This window comes from Onychostoma macrolepis, chromosome 16 (assembly GCF_012432095.1).
Source record: "Onychostoma macrolepis isolate SWU-2019 chromosome 16, ASM1243209v1, whole genome shotgun sequence".
Classification (NCBI taxonomy): domain Eukaryota; kingdom Metazoa; phylum Chordata; class Actinopteri; order Cypriniformes; family Cyprinidae; genus Onychostoma; species Onychostoma macrolepis.
Window position 1 is genome coordinate 31244032 of NC_081170.1, and position 17530 is coordinate 31261561.

Here is a 17530-nt window from a genome sequence, read left to right on the forward strand (position 1 = left end):
CTGTTGCCACAACTGAAAATAAAATAAAAATTTGCAGAAATTCAGTTGGGACAATGGAAAAAATTAGATGTAATCAGTCACTAGAAAATTTTGAGTTGGGGAGGTCTGATTTTTTTTAAAGTGTATATATATTGTTGTTTAATATGCATAAGAATACAATTACCCTGCCTCACTGTTTTATGTATTTAGTTAATATAATATGTCTAAAAGTGTATTATTTTGTTTATTTCCTGGATGGGCAATTATGTAACTGCTACATGTTATTGTATTCATTGTAATAAGAAAGTGGTTTATTAACAAAGACACCACACATGTTATTGTAACTGTTTTATTGAGAAAAGGTTTATGACATGTATTAGCAAGAGCGTTGAAGAAAAAAGAAAGTGGACAGTACCTCAGCTGGTGTGTTTCAGATGAAGAGTAGAAGACAGCAGAGCAGAGAAATCCCGAAGAAGAAAAATTAGAAGATGCAAGGCCTTTTATAAACCACTTCTTAGGGGATTTCCAGTATGATTTCATAAGACACTGGGATCCACCTGCTGTCTATAAGAGACTGAAGTGTGATGATGAAATCAGGTGCTGCTTCGAGACCACCTGAAGAGCTCTCCAGCACCAGGACCATCACTGATATTGCCTTAAGCAAATAACCTTTTCATTATACTTTTTTTAATACTTATATACAGTAGTTGTAGAATATTTGTATTGCTTACTTACTAATTGTAATAATAAACTGACTTGTCTTTATATAACACAAGTCTGCCTCCCTGGCATTGATTTATAGCAGTGGCGGCTGCTGGTCTTTCAAAGAGGGGAAGCTCATTTTCATACTTAATTAATGTGAATGAATGACTGGCTATTGTTATCCATGAAATGATCTAAACAAAACTCATCTTAGCACTGCACAGAAGCTGCATAGACATTTAGATGTGGCATTTATACATTTAGACTGTATTTATAATTACATAAATAATGTTATGAGATTAATGTTTTAAATACTAAATTCTGAATATAGAAATATGTTGGAAAATAATGTAATATGCCTACTTTTAGACGCGAAACTTAAAAACGGCCAGCAGGTGGCATAAATTCGTGATTGAATCACTGAGTCAAACAATTCTTTCAAAACGGCTGAATCCTTCAGGAGCGAATCAAATAACTGTTTTATGAATGTCTTCTTAGTGAATCAGTGATTTGCCCAAGACAACGCGGATTTGGATCGAACACAGAAACGAAACAAAAACAGCACTCTTGCTCGTGTCGTAAGTGTCAGGAGCATTTTTTGCTCGCATATCTTGAAATTTCCGATTTAGCAGCATGTATATTAAAACATTATAACATTATAAAATGAATAAAAAAATATATAATAATGATTGATAAGAACCAAGTGCAAAGCCGCTATGCTGATGAATGGATTTGCATTCGTGATCGCAAAGATGCTTCCAGAAACGAACTATTACACCTGTTCTAGAAGTGGTCAAATGAATAAAACTGCGAGAATACTTTCTTGTAAGATATTATGATGTTGAATAAGTGATGCTTGAGCTGATGTTTTTTTTAAATCACATCAGATGGTCTGAATCAAACCCTTTCTTTTGAGTGCAACTTCTCATTGCTAACTGAACTGAAGCATCGGGAAACACTCAATAGGCCTACCATATAACACGTATAAACAGACTATACTACACAGAGCACAGCAGAAAGACATTTGGCAATCAACTTGTAATGTTTCTGCCGGCATGTTCAAATGAACGTTTTAAACGTTTAAAACATATCTTACGGTACCGTATGGGCGATACTACCGTTTAAAAAAATGCAATGGCACCACGGGTATTTTTAAGCTTTAGTATCTCGATACGACTGTAGTACCAGTGTATCGTGCAACCCTAGTTTATGCTGAAAATTGGCTAGCAATTTCGCCAAGCAAATACCAAGAAATAGGTTGCAGCAGTTTGTCTTTCGACTACACCTGCAAAATCCGCTAATGAGCTCGAATAGCTTCAGCTTCAGCGACTTTTTATAGTACAAAATCGCTGTCAATCAAAAGGAGATGCAGTCTTTCGACAGACCCTCCAGTCATCACGCAGAAGCCCGGAATCCACACTGTTAGACATTTCAAAGGGTTTTTACAGTAACACTGTTGCCAGTAAGTTACTGTAATTAAGATTTACAGTAGCAAACTGCATTTGATTTATCAGTATACTACTGTAATTCATTCATTTTAATATAGATTTCATTAGATTTTATCATTTTTATATAGAATTCATTTTATTTTTACTCTACATAGGTACTACTGGCATTCAATTAAAACAGACACAATAATTACAAAATATCAAATTATTTATTTAAAACACTGCATGTATAACACTTAAAAATACAGTCTTCCAATGCTGGAACAGTGCATCTTCACCATTTCTCCTGTCTTAGGACGTTTTGCAGTGCATTTTGTTGTGTCCTCTGGATTCATCCTCACAAATAATCTTTAGGCAACAGAAATATAATGGGGAAAAAGACAAACCGCCAAAAAATACATAGCCCTCTGCAAAACCCAGGTGCTGCTCCAAAACGTGGCCACCATCTTTGCTCACCGTCCACTTTGACAGAAATGTCTTCTCTGAAAAACAAGTAACGTTAGAAATAGCACACTTTTAAAAGGCAAACCCTATATAGAATACACAAATCTCTCAAAACCATAGTTGTTCTCTTACCATGAATTATCAGTCTCAGGGTGGCTGGCCTGCTCATGTCTTTCTTGATGCTTCATTGCAGTTGCCTTTAAAACACAAATACAAAAAATGCAGTAAATCTTAAATTCTATTAAAAACTATAACAAACTAATTCTAAAACTAGAAAGGCAGCTAGCCATAGAACTAGTTTAACCTAGCTAACATACAATTTTATTTTCTCAATAGGCTACTGGCCAACATTATTATTAACACCTGAAATTAATTTCACATTAGTTAACCTAATGTTAATATAAGATAAGCGTTGCTCGTTAAAAATAATTTTAATTCGGTAACTTAATTCAATAAGATGACAAAAGTCATCTTTTCAAAGTTTGAAGTCAAAGTTTGAAACAGCGCAGTTTACCATGGTAAAGTTCTGTAACAGCCATGTTGACGAGTAAATGTTACTGTGGGCTAAACTGGTGTGTAAAAATCTGACACAAACACACAGACAAATGTACACATATTTTTACCTTGCTTATTATCTCGTAAGGTGCATCGAGACACAGCGTAGATGTTCTCCGGAGCTCTTCGACTCTTGCGTGTTCATCCCCGGGCAAAACCCGGGTGCAACTCGACAACAGACAACAATATAGAACCCATTATATATACTATCTGCAGTGGATGCGGACAGTAAACTGATGCCCCGGTATATTTCTGACGTGCAGATATTCTCCAAACGCTCGTGCTGTTTCTGACACGAAGTACAATCTGATTTTCCAGTCATTAGAAGCAATGTAACACATCCCGTAGTCAGTCCCAAGCTGTTGCGGCGTTGTAGACACAGTGCAGGGCAAATCGTGTCAATCCAAATATAAGAAATGAGGAAAATAAAATGACCTCAGTATAATGGCGCCAAAGAGACCGTTACAGTAGTATACAGCAATTTTAAAAAATACAGTAAGTCTCTGTATGTGGGAAATTGACGTCACAGAAAATTCCCATGATGCAAAGGGTATTACAGTTATTTACTGTAAAGGGAATTTGCAGTATTACACTGGGTGATATACAGTAAATAACTGGAAATTACAGAAATGTCTAACAGTGCAGGCCAGCCCACTCCTCCATTCACCCCCAGAGACGCTGAGCGTCCGCGGTCGGGACATCGCAGCATTGATCCAATGACCATCTAGTTATGAAGCACCAAAAAAAACTGTTCAAAGCAGCCCCATTGAAGTCAATGGACGCTAGGCTTCAACAGAGAAATGCACTGACGCTACGGGAATGTATGAGAAGGAAATCGAGTCAGCCGACCTGCTATATGTAGCTGATTCTGAACAAACTCGTGTTCGAAATGAACATGTTCTAATGCATTTTTAGTCAATAAAATGTTAACACAACAGTACATATTTGACCATTAACTTTTTGACATTATAGGGGAAGCCGAGCTTCCCTTGCAGTCTTAAAGAAATCCCCACTGATTTATAGCTAAGCCAGAACAGACCATGGAGAAGTCTTCTGTTACCTGTTTTGTAAGTATGAACTTAGATGCTTATGAGATAGAACATATTTGACTTTCTTTACTTAACCTGAGGATAAATAAAATCAGGTAGAAGGTGTAGGAAATTTAGCACCATAAAACAATATATTAACAAATATTGTGTCTGATTAATTGAAAGTAAACAAGCTTTGGTAGAAAGTTTTCCTTGTTTTATTTAACTCATGTGGTTGGTAGCATGACAGACGGTACACTTCCCCTGCAGGGCCAGGGTTATATGCACAGACACAGAGCATGATCCTCTTATGCCTGCTGCAGCTCTCATCTTCCTACATGGATCGTTCAGTTAACACAAGCAACCTCTCAGTGCTGTGGTCTCTTGCCAAATCTCGCCTCTTTCAATTGACGTTCCTTTTCTTTCAGCCATTTTTATAGAAAGTACTTGTTGCAGTTTGTTGCAATGTGTTTGGTTCAAGAGACAATCAGGATTTTCATCTACAGCGGTGAAAATATGTTGTATATAAAAAAAAAGCTCATTTTTTGCACTCATCAGCAGAAAGATAATGTCTCATTTAGTTTGCTGATGATGAGGCTGCGATGTCAAGTTGCAATGCTAGAACTGACATGTGTGCGCGTGCGAGGCGCTAGCACGAACACATTGGATTCCTTATATTCCTCTTAATCGACTTCAAATGCTGCTGCTAGGCTCCTTACTGGTGTGCATAAGTAAGCGCACATTACTCCAGTATTAATATCTTTGCACTGGCTCCCAATTTGTTCTAGAATTGATTTTAAAGTCCTGCTGCTGGTTTTTAACGCTCTGAATGGGTTAACTCCTGTATATCTGTCTGATTTATTATCTATTCACAATCCTGGAAGGTCTCTTCCAATCAGAGACTATTAAACGTTCCTAGGACTAAATTGAAATCAAGAGGCGACCGAGCCTTTGCGGTTGCTGCTCCGAAACTCTGGAACAGCCTACCGGTTGCTCTTAGAACTGCCTCTATACTGAATGAGTTTACAGACATCTTTTTTCTCTGGCTTTTAACTGTAGTTAATTACGCTGTATCAGCCATAATTGTGCCATAATTTGTTGTTCTGAGTGCTAATGTTGTGTATATTTGATTGATTGTACAGCACCTTGGTCAACAATTGTTGTTTTTATTGGTGCTATATAAATAAAGTTGAGTTGAGTTGAGTTGAGAGTGTATCAGCGGAAAAATGTGATACTCGTCAGATAAGAGCAAGACATCATGCAAAACAGTTTATTTTTATTTGTGTACCTTCAAAATGACAGTGAAACATGCTTTTGTAAAATAAAGAAAACAAACAAAATGTGATTGCCGTCTTGGTCTCTGTGAACCTCTTCCTAAAATAAAGAAAACTCAGCGATACTACGTCAAACAGATATGAGAAATATATTTAACTATATAAAACTTGAAGTGCCCGCTTTTAAGTGTTTACGCTTTGCTTATTTGACATTAAAGGGATACTCCACCCCAAAATGAACATTTTGTCATTAATCGCTTACCCCCACATCGTTCCAAACCCGCAAAAGCTTTGTTTGTCCTCGGAACACAATTTAAGATATTTTGGATGAAAACCCAGGAGGTTTGTGACTGTCCCATTGACTGCCAAGTAAATTACACTGTCAAGGCACAGCAAAGTATGCGTTACTGATCACAGAGAATAGCGTACGCACTTTGAGTCCATCGGATGCTTTCCAAAATGGCGCTACGCTGACACAGAGAGGAGACGAATTGTTGAATAAATGTCGTTATTTTTATTTTCTTTGCGTACAAAAAGTGTTCTCGTCGCTTCATAAAATTCAAATTGAACCACGTTTTTTCATCCAAAATATCTTAAATTGTGTTCCAAGGACGAACAAAGCTTTTATGGGTTTGGAACAACATGGGGGTAAGTGATTAATGACACAATTTTTATTTTGGGGTGGAGTATCCCTTTAATGCATTATATAAGTCACTTTGGAATATAAATCATAGCATGTTTCAGAAGATAAAGAAACGTGAGTTGCAGTCCAGAAAATACGGTATATCAAATTATTTTGCGGACCACCTGGCTTTGCGTCACAGACCCCCAAGGGTCCGCGGACCCCATTTTGAAAACCCCTGCACTATAGGAGCAGTGTAAACTTGACGTAAGAACCCCATTTAAACCCAGTATTAACATCCACCTCAGGTAATCCAATTAGCACTAAGTACAAGTGAGTCATGTTATTTGATTACTTAAATCACATTCAGAGATGACCAGGGACACATATGGCCACATTGAGTTGTAGTGTAAACACTAATGTGTCCTGGCGTGTCCTAAACAACACTGAAGAAAACAAGGGTTTTGAACTTTGCAACTGTTAGAAGAAAACTATCGTAACTAAATAGACCCATATACAAGACTTCACAAAACAGGTCTGACATTAACATGCATCAACAGTCTGACACAGACAGTGATAAATTGTAAAGAAAGACCCTCCCATCAATGACATCTAATCGCAAGTGCTCACTAGAGACCCGTTTAAGACGCATGTTAATTTAATGTATGAAAAGTAATATGTCTCAGGTGACCACTTGTAATCAAATCACCCATGATGGATGTTAATGCCAGGTGTAAATGGGGCCAAAGATTTCCCTTTCTGGTTGTATGAATCAAGATTGCTGTCAACTTAGGCGAGACTACCAGTGAATTGTAAATAGGTGACAAACAATGGTGCAGGCCTCCTACTTGTCTTTGAGTTATTCTTGTCCTTCGGAGGTGTTCGCCCTTCATGAGCCTAATGCTTATAAATTCAACACATCATACCCACCGCCACATGACCTACAACATATTGCAAGAAATACAACCTGAACTCACTAGTTCAGGTAAACCTGTTATTCTGCAAGTTGTAACAAATGTTGACCTAGAATCATTCAAACAGAAAACACATATACAATGCATATACTGTAATATATCGTAAGTTCAGCTAAAACAGCAGAAAATTACACATACATACAAAACAGGTGTTTTGTCATGATGTTGCTAAATTCATCAAATGGCAGTCTGTATTCAAACTATTATTTGTGTGTTTTGGCTAATTAATAAACACAATATTGTTCTAAAAATAAATCAAATGGGTTCTATCAAGCAGATCTGCTAGAAACATGGAACAGAAAGACAAGATACTGCTTAAAGAGACAGAGCAACACGTGGCATAGTCTGAAAACCACGCCCACTGGCAGGGAAAACAATCCAACCCTCTCCATTGACTTTGTATTGCAGGAAGCTGCCTCCTTGTCATTTCTGACTTATAACAAAAAAAACAGAACAATGTCTAAAAGCTGCTATGTGACAAGGTGTACAGTAAACAAGCTTAAATAACCCAGAACTATGTTTTTATAATCTGTCGACCCCCAAAAAAACGAACATTTGAGGACACAAAAGTAGAGCTCAACGTGTCATATTATGCTGAGAACTATGTGCACTGGAGTGAAACGTAATCGGTGTCAGGACACATTCATTATTTTTAACCATGTCAAAGGATTATTTCACCACCCTATGTGAACCTGAGATGATATATATTGAGATACTATATTTTATTGGTCTATGTCAGTGTCCCTTTTCCTTACCTTCCTTTTGTTGGAGAAATGATCCAACTGAATGGCCCTGACATCTCCAACTATTTGATCGAATCACCAAGTAACAGCATCATTTAATCTACCTAACAAAGATCAAAATGCATAGATAGCTTAGATAGCTTCAGCCCTTAACTTATGTTATAATAATCACAGCACATAGCCGCAGCTTTATGAAAGTTAGAGGGAAACAGGGGAGCAGTTGATTACTAAAATGATGGGACAAGTTAGCTATTAGAAAGCTTATATTATCTATGTGTTAGCAAGCTGTAGCTTGGGCCAATTGGCATTCGTCTAATTTGATATTTACTACTTAATATTAACTATCTGAAAAATGTTGATGTTTACAAATATTTGTGTCTAATCACCTGGTTGGATCATCATTTAACCCAACAAATATCAAAACCAAGTCTTGGATAGTTAGCTTAGCTTTAGCCTACAACGTCTTGATTAATAATCAAGAGGCATAGCCTTAGCTTTATGAAAGTTACATCCCTATTAAAATATCTACTAAAAGTTTGGCATGAGAAGAGTATCAAGTTAAAGCTGATTGTTTGTTATTTGTCTTACCTTTTGTTAGAAATTCATGATCATACAACTATGAAAAACTACCGTTCATTGGATGCCCACAACTTTTTTTATAAGTGGATGGGTGCAAATTGTGTACCACCACAAACCAGGTAACTCAGACTGCATAGTTTTTAAGGCCGATGTGAAGCCATCCTGGATATATCCAGGATGCTATCCATATATATATATATATATATATATATATATTTATTAGGGGTGTCAACGTTAACACATTGCTCAAAATAATTGAACGCGTTAATATTTTTTTAACGCAAATTAATCGTTTGATAAGGTTTGACCCCAACTTCTTCCCATCATCGCAGCGCGGAAGGTTATCTATCATTGTGTGATGAGGGTACAGCGAACCAGTGTTGCCAGGGTAACGGCACAAGTGGGCTGTTTTGAAAATACAGTCGCGGGAAAAAAATTACAGAGCCGTGGGTTGCGGTTTTTTTGGCTACTTTTATAATGTGTATGTGTTTATAATGCCGCCCAAAGTGTATATAGACGAATAAAAATTAAAATAGATCCTTTTACTAATGTGTATTATACTTGGAATGTATCCCTGGCAACTTAAGAACGGAGAGGGGGTTGTAACATCACAAACAACGTGAGTTTCAGCCAGAGCAGCAGAAATAAACATGACAACAGCCACTATAGATTATATAAGATAATAAACACACGATTACGATAGATATGGTCTGTATGTGAATTTCTTGAGATGAATGTGTACATATGAAATTCTAATTTGTGCAGCGAAATAAAAGGCTATAAATAGCATATTTTAACAACAGTAAACGACCAAATTCCACATGTGATCGCAAAAGGAAGTTATTACAAACACTCGATGGTGGTTTGAAGTGAGTTCTGAGTAAAAGTGTACTATTAATCTCATAAATTGTCTTATGAAGCATGATGCTAATGTTAGCTTTAATGCACCTGCAGAACAGGTCCAATTATTCTTCATAATGCATTTTGTCATAATACTTCACGTAAGGTCGCAAGAAATGTTTTGTTGTATTTATTTAGAAATACTTTTGATAATAGTTGGGTAAATGTATACTGGGATTGAAGCGATGTGGCTTTGTAAATGTTTCATTGCCAGTTTAAAGGCTGATAATGGCTGACTAAAAACAGAAGAATAATAAGGATTATGTCTCATACCTGGCGGAAGTGTGAAAGGTTCTGTTTCCTTAAACTAGTTTTTCATGCATTTCTTTTTCAACACATTTACAGGTAAATTTTAAATTTGCGATTAATCATGATTAATCACAGTCCATGACTGTGATTAACGCGATTACATTTTTTAGTTGATTGACAGCACTAATGTATATATATATATATATATATATATATATATATATATATATGTATATGAAGTATATATATATACAACTGAGCCTGTCACAACGCAACTAAATAAAGTAATGTGCTACAAAAACAGAAATGCACTGCAAATACTCACAACACAAACAAATAAAGACATGTGCTGCAAATTAGAGGTCTTCACGGGTCCAAAAATTCATTAGGCTGTTCCTCTCTATTGCCGACTGAAAGAGCCTTCTTAATCCACTGATTATTGCTTTAAAAGTCTACTTGCTGTCACGGTTAGTGACGGATGACTAATGCAACTTTGCAGTTTTTTTTTCTTTTGCATCTCGAGTCAACTTTGACTGTTGCGTTTACGCAACAATAACGATGTCACGGCCCTGCTGGTGTGCCCTGGTTGGCCACCAGATGTCACTGTGTGTGTTAGCACATGGCTTATTGTTTGTTGTTTGTGCCATGTGCTTTCCTGTCTATTGTCTGACCCCACCCTCCTTGTTATCTCATTATTGTTTCAGTTACTTCACCTGTGTCCTCCTCGTTTGGCTCCCCATATAGTCTCCTGGTGTCTGCAGTCCTGTGCTGTTTCGTTGTTAATGTTGGATGTTTGGTATCGTGTGTGGGTTTGTCTATGTGTGCTGTAGCTCTGTCTATGTGTGCTGTAGCTCTGTCTATGTGTGCTGTAGCTCTCTGCCTGCCTGCCTGCCTGCCTGCCTGCCTGTTTTCCCCCTCGGGGTGGTTTTTGTTCATCTTTTGTTTCTTTTTTTAATAAAAAGACCCACTTTCTCCTGCACTTGAGTCCTCGCCTCATCTCTCGACCGATCCCTGACAAACGATACTTTTTGTTGGTTGTAATAAAGACTCAGAGCAATTATTTTTTTAACAAAAAAAATGTGCAGAACAAGAAGTGTGTTGCACTTTACTGCGTGCATGTTCAATAACAGTTGCGTCTCTTCTTCAGTTTTGTTTCAGCTTTTTTTTTTTTTTTTTTCACATCACTCACCGCTTGCAGTAGGCTACATTAACTCCGCCTGCGCTCTGCTTCTGGCGGCTGAGGTAACGCGTGTTTTTTTTTTTCTTTCACCTTATTTCCCGCTCACAATTTTCTCATCCTAATTTTACAAACTGCAAGTTACAAAACACACGCATGCTGACTGACACTGATCACTGGCAGGTGCGGTGTTCTCTGATCGACTTGGGTGGGCTATTACACACAATGTTAAACAGACCCGAGACCCGAAGTAATAGGTTGGGACCCACCCCGGACCCGGCTGACCATTTAAAATATAGACCTGAACCCATACGGGTCCAGAGTCCTCGGGTCTCGGGTCCCGGGTCCTCCGTGAAGACCTCTACTGCAAATACTCACAACACAAACAAATAAATTCCAGCCTATTAATGCCATGTGAAGCGAAAAGTTGCATGTTTGTAAGAAATGTGCATGTTTGTAAGTAAAGCTTCTCGCTACATTACCAGTCCATGATCCATGATAACACTTTCTCCAGTGGAAAAAGCCCATCCCCTGTTGTCCTCTCACATCAAAATCCACTGACATGTTTTTGTTTAGAACTGTTTTCACCTGTAAACGGTGCCTGATCTGTGCATATTTCTCTACTGATTCAGACTCAAGGATGAGGAATTGTTAGAAGTTAAATCATCTTAATGATGGATTTGTTGCTTACAAACATGCAGCTTTCGGTCTCACAAAATGTTAATTGGTGGACTGGAGTAATGTGGATTGCTTGTGGATTATTGTCAAGTCAAGTCAAGTTGAGCTTTATTGTTTTTTTTTTATTGTTTTTATTTATTGTGATGTATCAGCTGTTTGGACTCTCACTGACGGCACCCATTCACTGCACAAGATCCATTGGAGAGCAAGTCATGTAATGCTAAATTTCTCCAAATTTGAGGAAACAAACTAATCTACATCTTTGATCACCTGAGAAAGATGAGAACATTTTCTGCAAATTGTTATTTTTGGGTGACTCTTCCTTTAAAAGCAGATAGGCTATGACAGTCATAAAATTACAACCCGAATTCCGGAAATGTTGGGACATTATTTTAAATATGAATACAATGAAAACTAAAGGACTTTCAAATCACATGAGCCAATATTTTATTTACAATATAACATAGAGAATATAACAAATGTTTAAACAGAAATTTTACACTTTTATCCACTAAATGAGCTCATTTCAAATTTGATGCCTGCTATAGGTCTCAAAAAAGTTGGCACGGGCGCAACAAAGGGCTGAAAAAGCAAGAAATTTTGAAAAGATTCAACTTGGAGAACATATAGCAACTAATTAAGTGACAGCAGGTCTGTAACATGATTAGCTATAAAAGGGATGTCTTAAAGAGGCAGAGTCTCTCAGAAGTAAAGATGGGCAGATGCTCTTCAATCTGTGAAAAATCTGGGAAAAAATTTTTTCTGCGTAAAAAGATTTTGGAATACTTTAAAAACAACGTTCCTCAACGTCAAATTGCAAAGGCTTTGCAAATCTCATCAGTTGGATGCTTGTGGTCTTCAGGCCCTCAGGCGACACTGCATCACTCATCGGCATGATTCTGTCAATGACATTACTAAATGGGCCCAGGAATACTTCCAGAAACACAATCCGCCGTGCCTTCTGCAGATGCCAACTAAAGCTCTATCATGCAACAAGGAAGCCATATGTGAACATGGTCCAGAAGCGCCGTCGAGTCTTGTGGGCCAAGGCTCATTTAAAATGGACTGTTTCAAAGTGGAAAAGTGTTCTATGGTCAGACGAGTCCAAATTTGACATTCTTGTTGGAAATCATGGACACCGTGTCCTCTGGGCTAGAGGAGGGAGACCTTCCAGCGTGTCATCAGTGTTCAGTTCAAAAGCCAGCATGTCTGCTGGTATGGGGGTGCATAAGTGCATACGGTATGGGTAGCTTGCATGTTTTGGAAGGCACTATGAATGCTGAAACATATGCTCCCCTCCAGACGACATCTATTTCAGCAGGACAATGCAAAACCACGTACTGCAGCTATTACAACAGCATGGCTTCGTAGTAGAAGAATCCAGGTGCTGAAGTGGCCTGCCTGAAAGTCCAGATCTTTCACCTGTAGAGAACATTTGGTGCATCATTAAACAAAAAATATGTCAAAGATGACCACGAATTCTTCAGCAGCTGGAGAACTATATCAGGCAAGAATGGGACCAAATTCCAACACCAGTACTCCAGAAACTCATAACCTCGATGCCCAGATGTCTTCAAACTGTTTTGAAAAGAAGAGGAGATGCTACACCATGGTAAACATGCCCCCGTCCCAACTATTTTGAGACCTGTAGCAGGCATCAAATTTAAAATGAGCTCATTTTGTGCATACAATTGTAAAATTTCTCAGTTTAAACATTTGTTATGTTATCTATGTTCTATTGTGAATAAAATGTTGGCTCATGTGATTTGAAATTCTTTTAGTTTTCATTTTATTTAAATTTTTAAAAATGTCCCAACATTTGGGTTATAGATAGATGGATAGATATGGACAGACAGACAAACAGACAGATAAAATAAATAAAAGCTGTGCCTAACATTGCTTAGACATTTATAACCTGCAAAATTGCAGCACTCAGCCAGTACACATTCTGTAAGGCAGTGAAGTGAAGTTTACAACATTTAGAAGCTAAAGGGCTTATAACACTTTTCTGTTGCATCATGGATTTCTATCAGTTGTTTTTATGACCTCAGCCACGGTTAGACTTTCAGTAGCCATTTACCAGAGCGTGCATCATTATTCCATTTTGCTCAATCACTTTATAACCCTCACTAAAGTTTTAAGAGAGCACCTTATTTTCAGTCATTGCAGTCTCTTCTCTGATTAACTATCCACAGACTGGTTTTAATATGGTGGAAGGATACAGAGATCAAGGTATATCCACTTCATAAGTACGGTTAGAACTACGCTTTTCCATTTCAGTTGCCATTATAGGTAAAAGCTTGTTAATATGTAAATTTGTGCTATAAGGGTATCTTCCTGTCATTAGGGAGTCATCAAACATCCTTTCCACATTATGCTAATGAAGCATGGAAATGACAAAAGCAAGGGAAACAACATTAAGTTAGAAAAGAGGCAGAGTGCACAGCTTCGCTTAATGTGACATAGACTAGTTTGTAGAGACACAATCATGGTCTGTAGACATATTGGTTTTTAAGATGAACAAGTTCAGTTGACCCACTGTAATGTGCTTTTTGTATTCTTTCAAAGCTGATTAAACGACACATTTGAGAAACATGTTAGAGACAGTAATTTTAGTCTGTTATTTTCTTTATAAATAGTGCCTTCTACTGCACAGTGTTGCTGGGACAGTATTCAGATAAAACCAGTGGTATAGTAGTAATTTCAGAGGGACGATTTACTCAGCATAAGATTATGTCTGATCATTTTTCACATGTTATCATAATTATATTCACAGAACAACAGTATTGTTTTAGTAATCTCAAAGTCAGGACCGGATTAAACAAAATGTAATTTTATACAGGCACTTTTTAAAAACCTTTGTCCCATTAAGAGCACATGTACATGAACTTCTGGAGTTACATTAATAATAATAATAAAATAAATAAATAAATAAATAAAATTAAAAATAATATATATATATATATATATATATATATATATATATATATATATATATATATATTAGTTATATATATATATATATATATATATATTAATATATTAATAAATAAAAAATAAAAAAACAAAAAAAACAAAAAGGGGTACATTGATTTTACTAATTTCATTCACCAGAAGCAGAACACACATATAGAGGAGACCAGGAATGGTTGTAACTCTTTTTGCAGTTTGCAATTCAGATTTTATTTCGCCAATACATTTGTCTTCTACTGATGTTTTGAAATGTAAAACTTCTAAATTGTGTAAATGTGTTACATCCTCCTCTACTATCGGGGTGAGATGTGACATTCTGTGTATGGTAATTTTTGCTCGTATTTTTTATTTTTTTTTTGCTCTTCTACACAGCATTATACTGTGTAGAATAATACAATAAACATGATTCCTTTTTCACATTTCCAGGGTTTTCGAGTGATAGTCATCATTGGCTAGTTGGGAAAACTTATAGTGTAGAACAGGAGACTACAGCAAATATGATTTTTGCATTCCTATTTGCTCCAATAGCAAAATGGATTAGTCTCAATAATAATTCATACAAAAGACACAATGCACATATACGTAACCAAATTCTCATGCATGAAACCCAATTTATGTGCACAAAAAAAAAAAAAAAAAAAAATAATAGTAATAATAATAATATATATATATATATATATATATATATATATATATATATAATTTATTTATACATATAGTATGTATGTATATATATATATATATATATATAGCCATTACAGTGGCAGCCAACAACATCACAGCTTAACCCTCCGCACATATATATTTAGTTATATTGAAGAAGTTTCAATTCTTTTTAACCTTGTTTTAACGTGGATTCCAATGGAGACCGGCCATAGATGTCGGGCAAGTTGGCGGATAGCAGCGGCGGCACATAATATCCGCGCTCTGATTGGTCAGATCACCTGTCAATCAAGCTCTTTGCGAACGGTCAATTACAGTTAATATAATGAGACACTATAGGACTGTTACCAATTAGATGAAATCAGAATCAACAAAACAGATCTTCCAACTGAATAATAAAGTGAAGTAGCTCAAGTGGCATTTAGATGCATTTTTACAAAGACAAATGTAATGAAGCTCAAATGTAGCATGTCATGAATGCATCTACGCTGCAAAATTACAACTGCATAAATAATGTTATGTTTTAAATTAAAAGTTTTATTTATTTATTTATTCATTTATTATATATATATATATATATATATATATATATACAAATATTAAATAGTTTTAAATAAGAAAGTAAACCGCCAGCAGTTGGCAGCAAGTGACTGCCTCATTGAGTGAGTCACTGAGTCATTCATTCAAACTGCTGATTCATTCAAGAAAAAAAAAAAAAAAAGACTTGCACTCTATTCATTTTCTAACTGCTTGTTTTCTTTTTAAAAAAAAAATAAAAAATAATGCTAGCTTTTCTACTCTTTTTGTATTTTATCTGTTTGTTTTCTTTTTATTTATTATACAATTATCAAAGAGCAAAAAAAGGGCTTCTGATGCTCTTTTTCTATTCTGTCTGTTTTCTTTTTTATTTATTATATAATAAAAAACAAACAAACAAACAAAAAAAAAACGTTCTACGTGTACTGCGTAAAGCTAACTGAGACTTGTTATAGCATTTGCATATTATTGCTCTTTTTTAAATTTAATTGTTTCCATTGTCCTCATTTGTAAGTCGCTTTGGATAAAAGCATCTGCTAAATGACTAAATGTAAATGTAAGAATGAACCAAGTGCCTGTCTTTATGAATGGGTTATTGAATCCCTGATTCATTCAATACGCTGAATCATTTGGTAATGAAACACCGCGTTTGTTGCTCAGACATGTGCGACTAATGCTGTGATATTTGTTTGGAACTATTTCCGTTAAATCTAGCACAAACAGTCAGTATTTAATTTGTCTAAAATGTAAGTCACGTAATATTAACTACTTGTTTGAACTCTTGCATTAAAATCAATGTTAAATTTGCATTACTGGTTTTCAGGGTAAACTGCACTCTTAATGCTGCACACACATTATAAAGACCACTGGATCTCATACATAAGATCACTGTGACTTGAGAGTGAGTTCTTTCTACTTGGGTCAATAAGCAATGATATAGCAAAAAAGAAAAAAAAAAAAAGAAAAATGTAGGTAAGGAGGTGAAACTATTGTAGTGATGTATAAAATTGAACAAGTCCTTATCCACTAAATTATTCTATTGTTACAGTATATGACATACATACAATATAACAAAAGCCAGTTTCTGCAAAAAAGTAGGAAAAATTAATATTAATCAAGGTTCACCAACACATCAACACTAATCACCATAATGGTGGCATCAAACAAAATCAACTATTTATAACAAAACAATATGCAACACATTGAACACGCATTCATAATTAGTAACATGCAATGCTAATTAGTCTAATTAAACAAATTAGTAATAAAGTATATTGTAAAAAAATAAAAACCTGCCAGAAGAAGGGTTTGTTTGATGTAGCTGTAGATTGTTCTCTTTTTACACCTATATGGTATTGAGTATACAAAGCAAAATGTCACCTCTTGTTATTGAGCTGTGCCTCAATTTAAAAAGTGTCATTATTTACTCACCCTGTCCTTCTTTCTGTTTTGGCCCACAAAAGGATAAATTTGAAAAGAAAATGTATATGCTCATTGTACAGTATAATGTCTATGGTAGGTAACCAGCTTCAGGCTTTAAAAAAGCATGCAAAAGGGTGACGGCATGAAACTCTGTGACTTGTTTGGTGTGTATGCAGTATAAGTGTTCTGAAGACATATGATAGGGTTTTGGTTGGTCTGTAAGAGATCTGCCAGCTGGCCAGTCTTAAAAATGCTGAAATACCTGTGGATTTAGGGTGTCTTATCAGTGAATGGCCAGCATGTCAGGTGGTTTTTATTAGCCAGAATTCTATTCGGTCATTTAGATCCTTTGATAACATTCTCTACTAGATTATCAAAGTGTTTTGAAGCCTTTGAGAGCCTTAAACACTTGCCTCTTCCTATTTTTAAGGTGTTCAAATGTAAAAAAGTGTTTTATAAAAACTGTATTGTTGTATACTACTGTAGGTCTCTCTCCCATTAGATTGTAGTGATGGGATTACATCCATTACAGGCCTGTGAGGCTGGATCCTTTAGGTTCTCCATTTCATTTATATGCAGATGA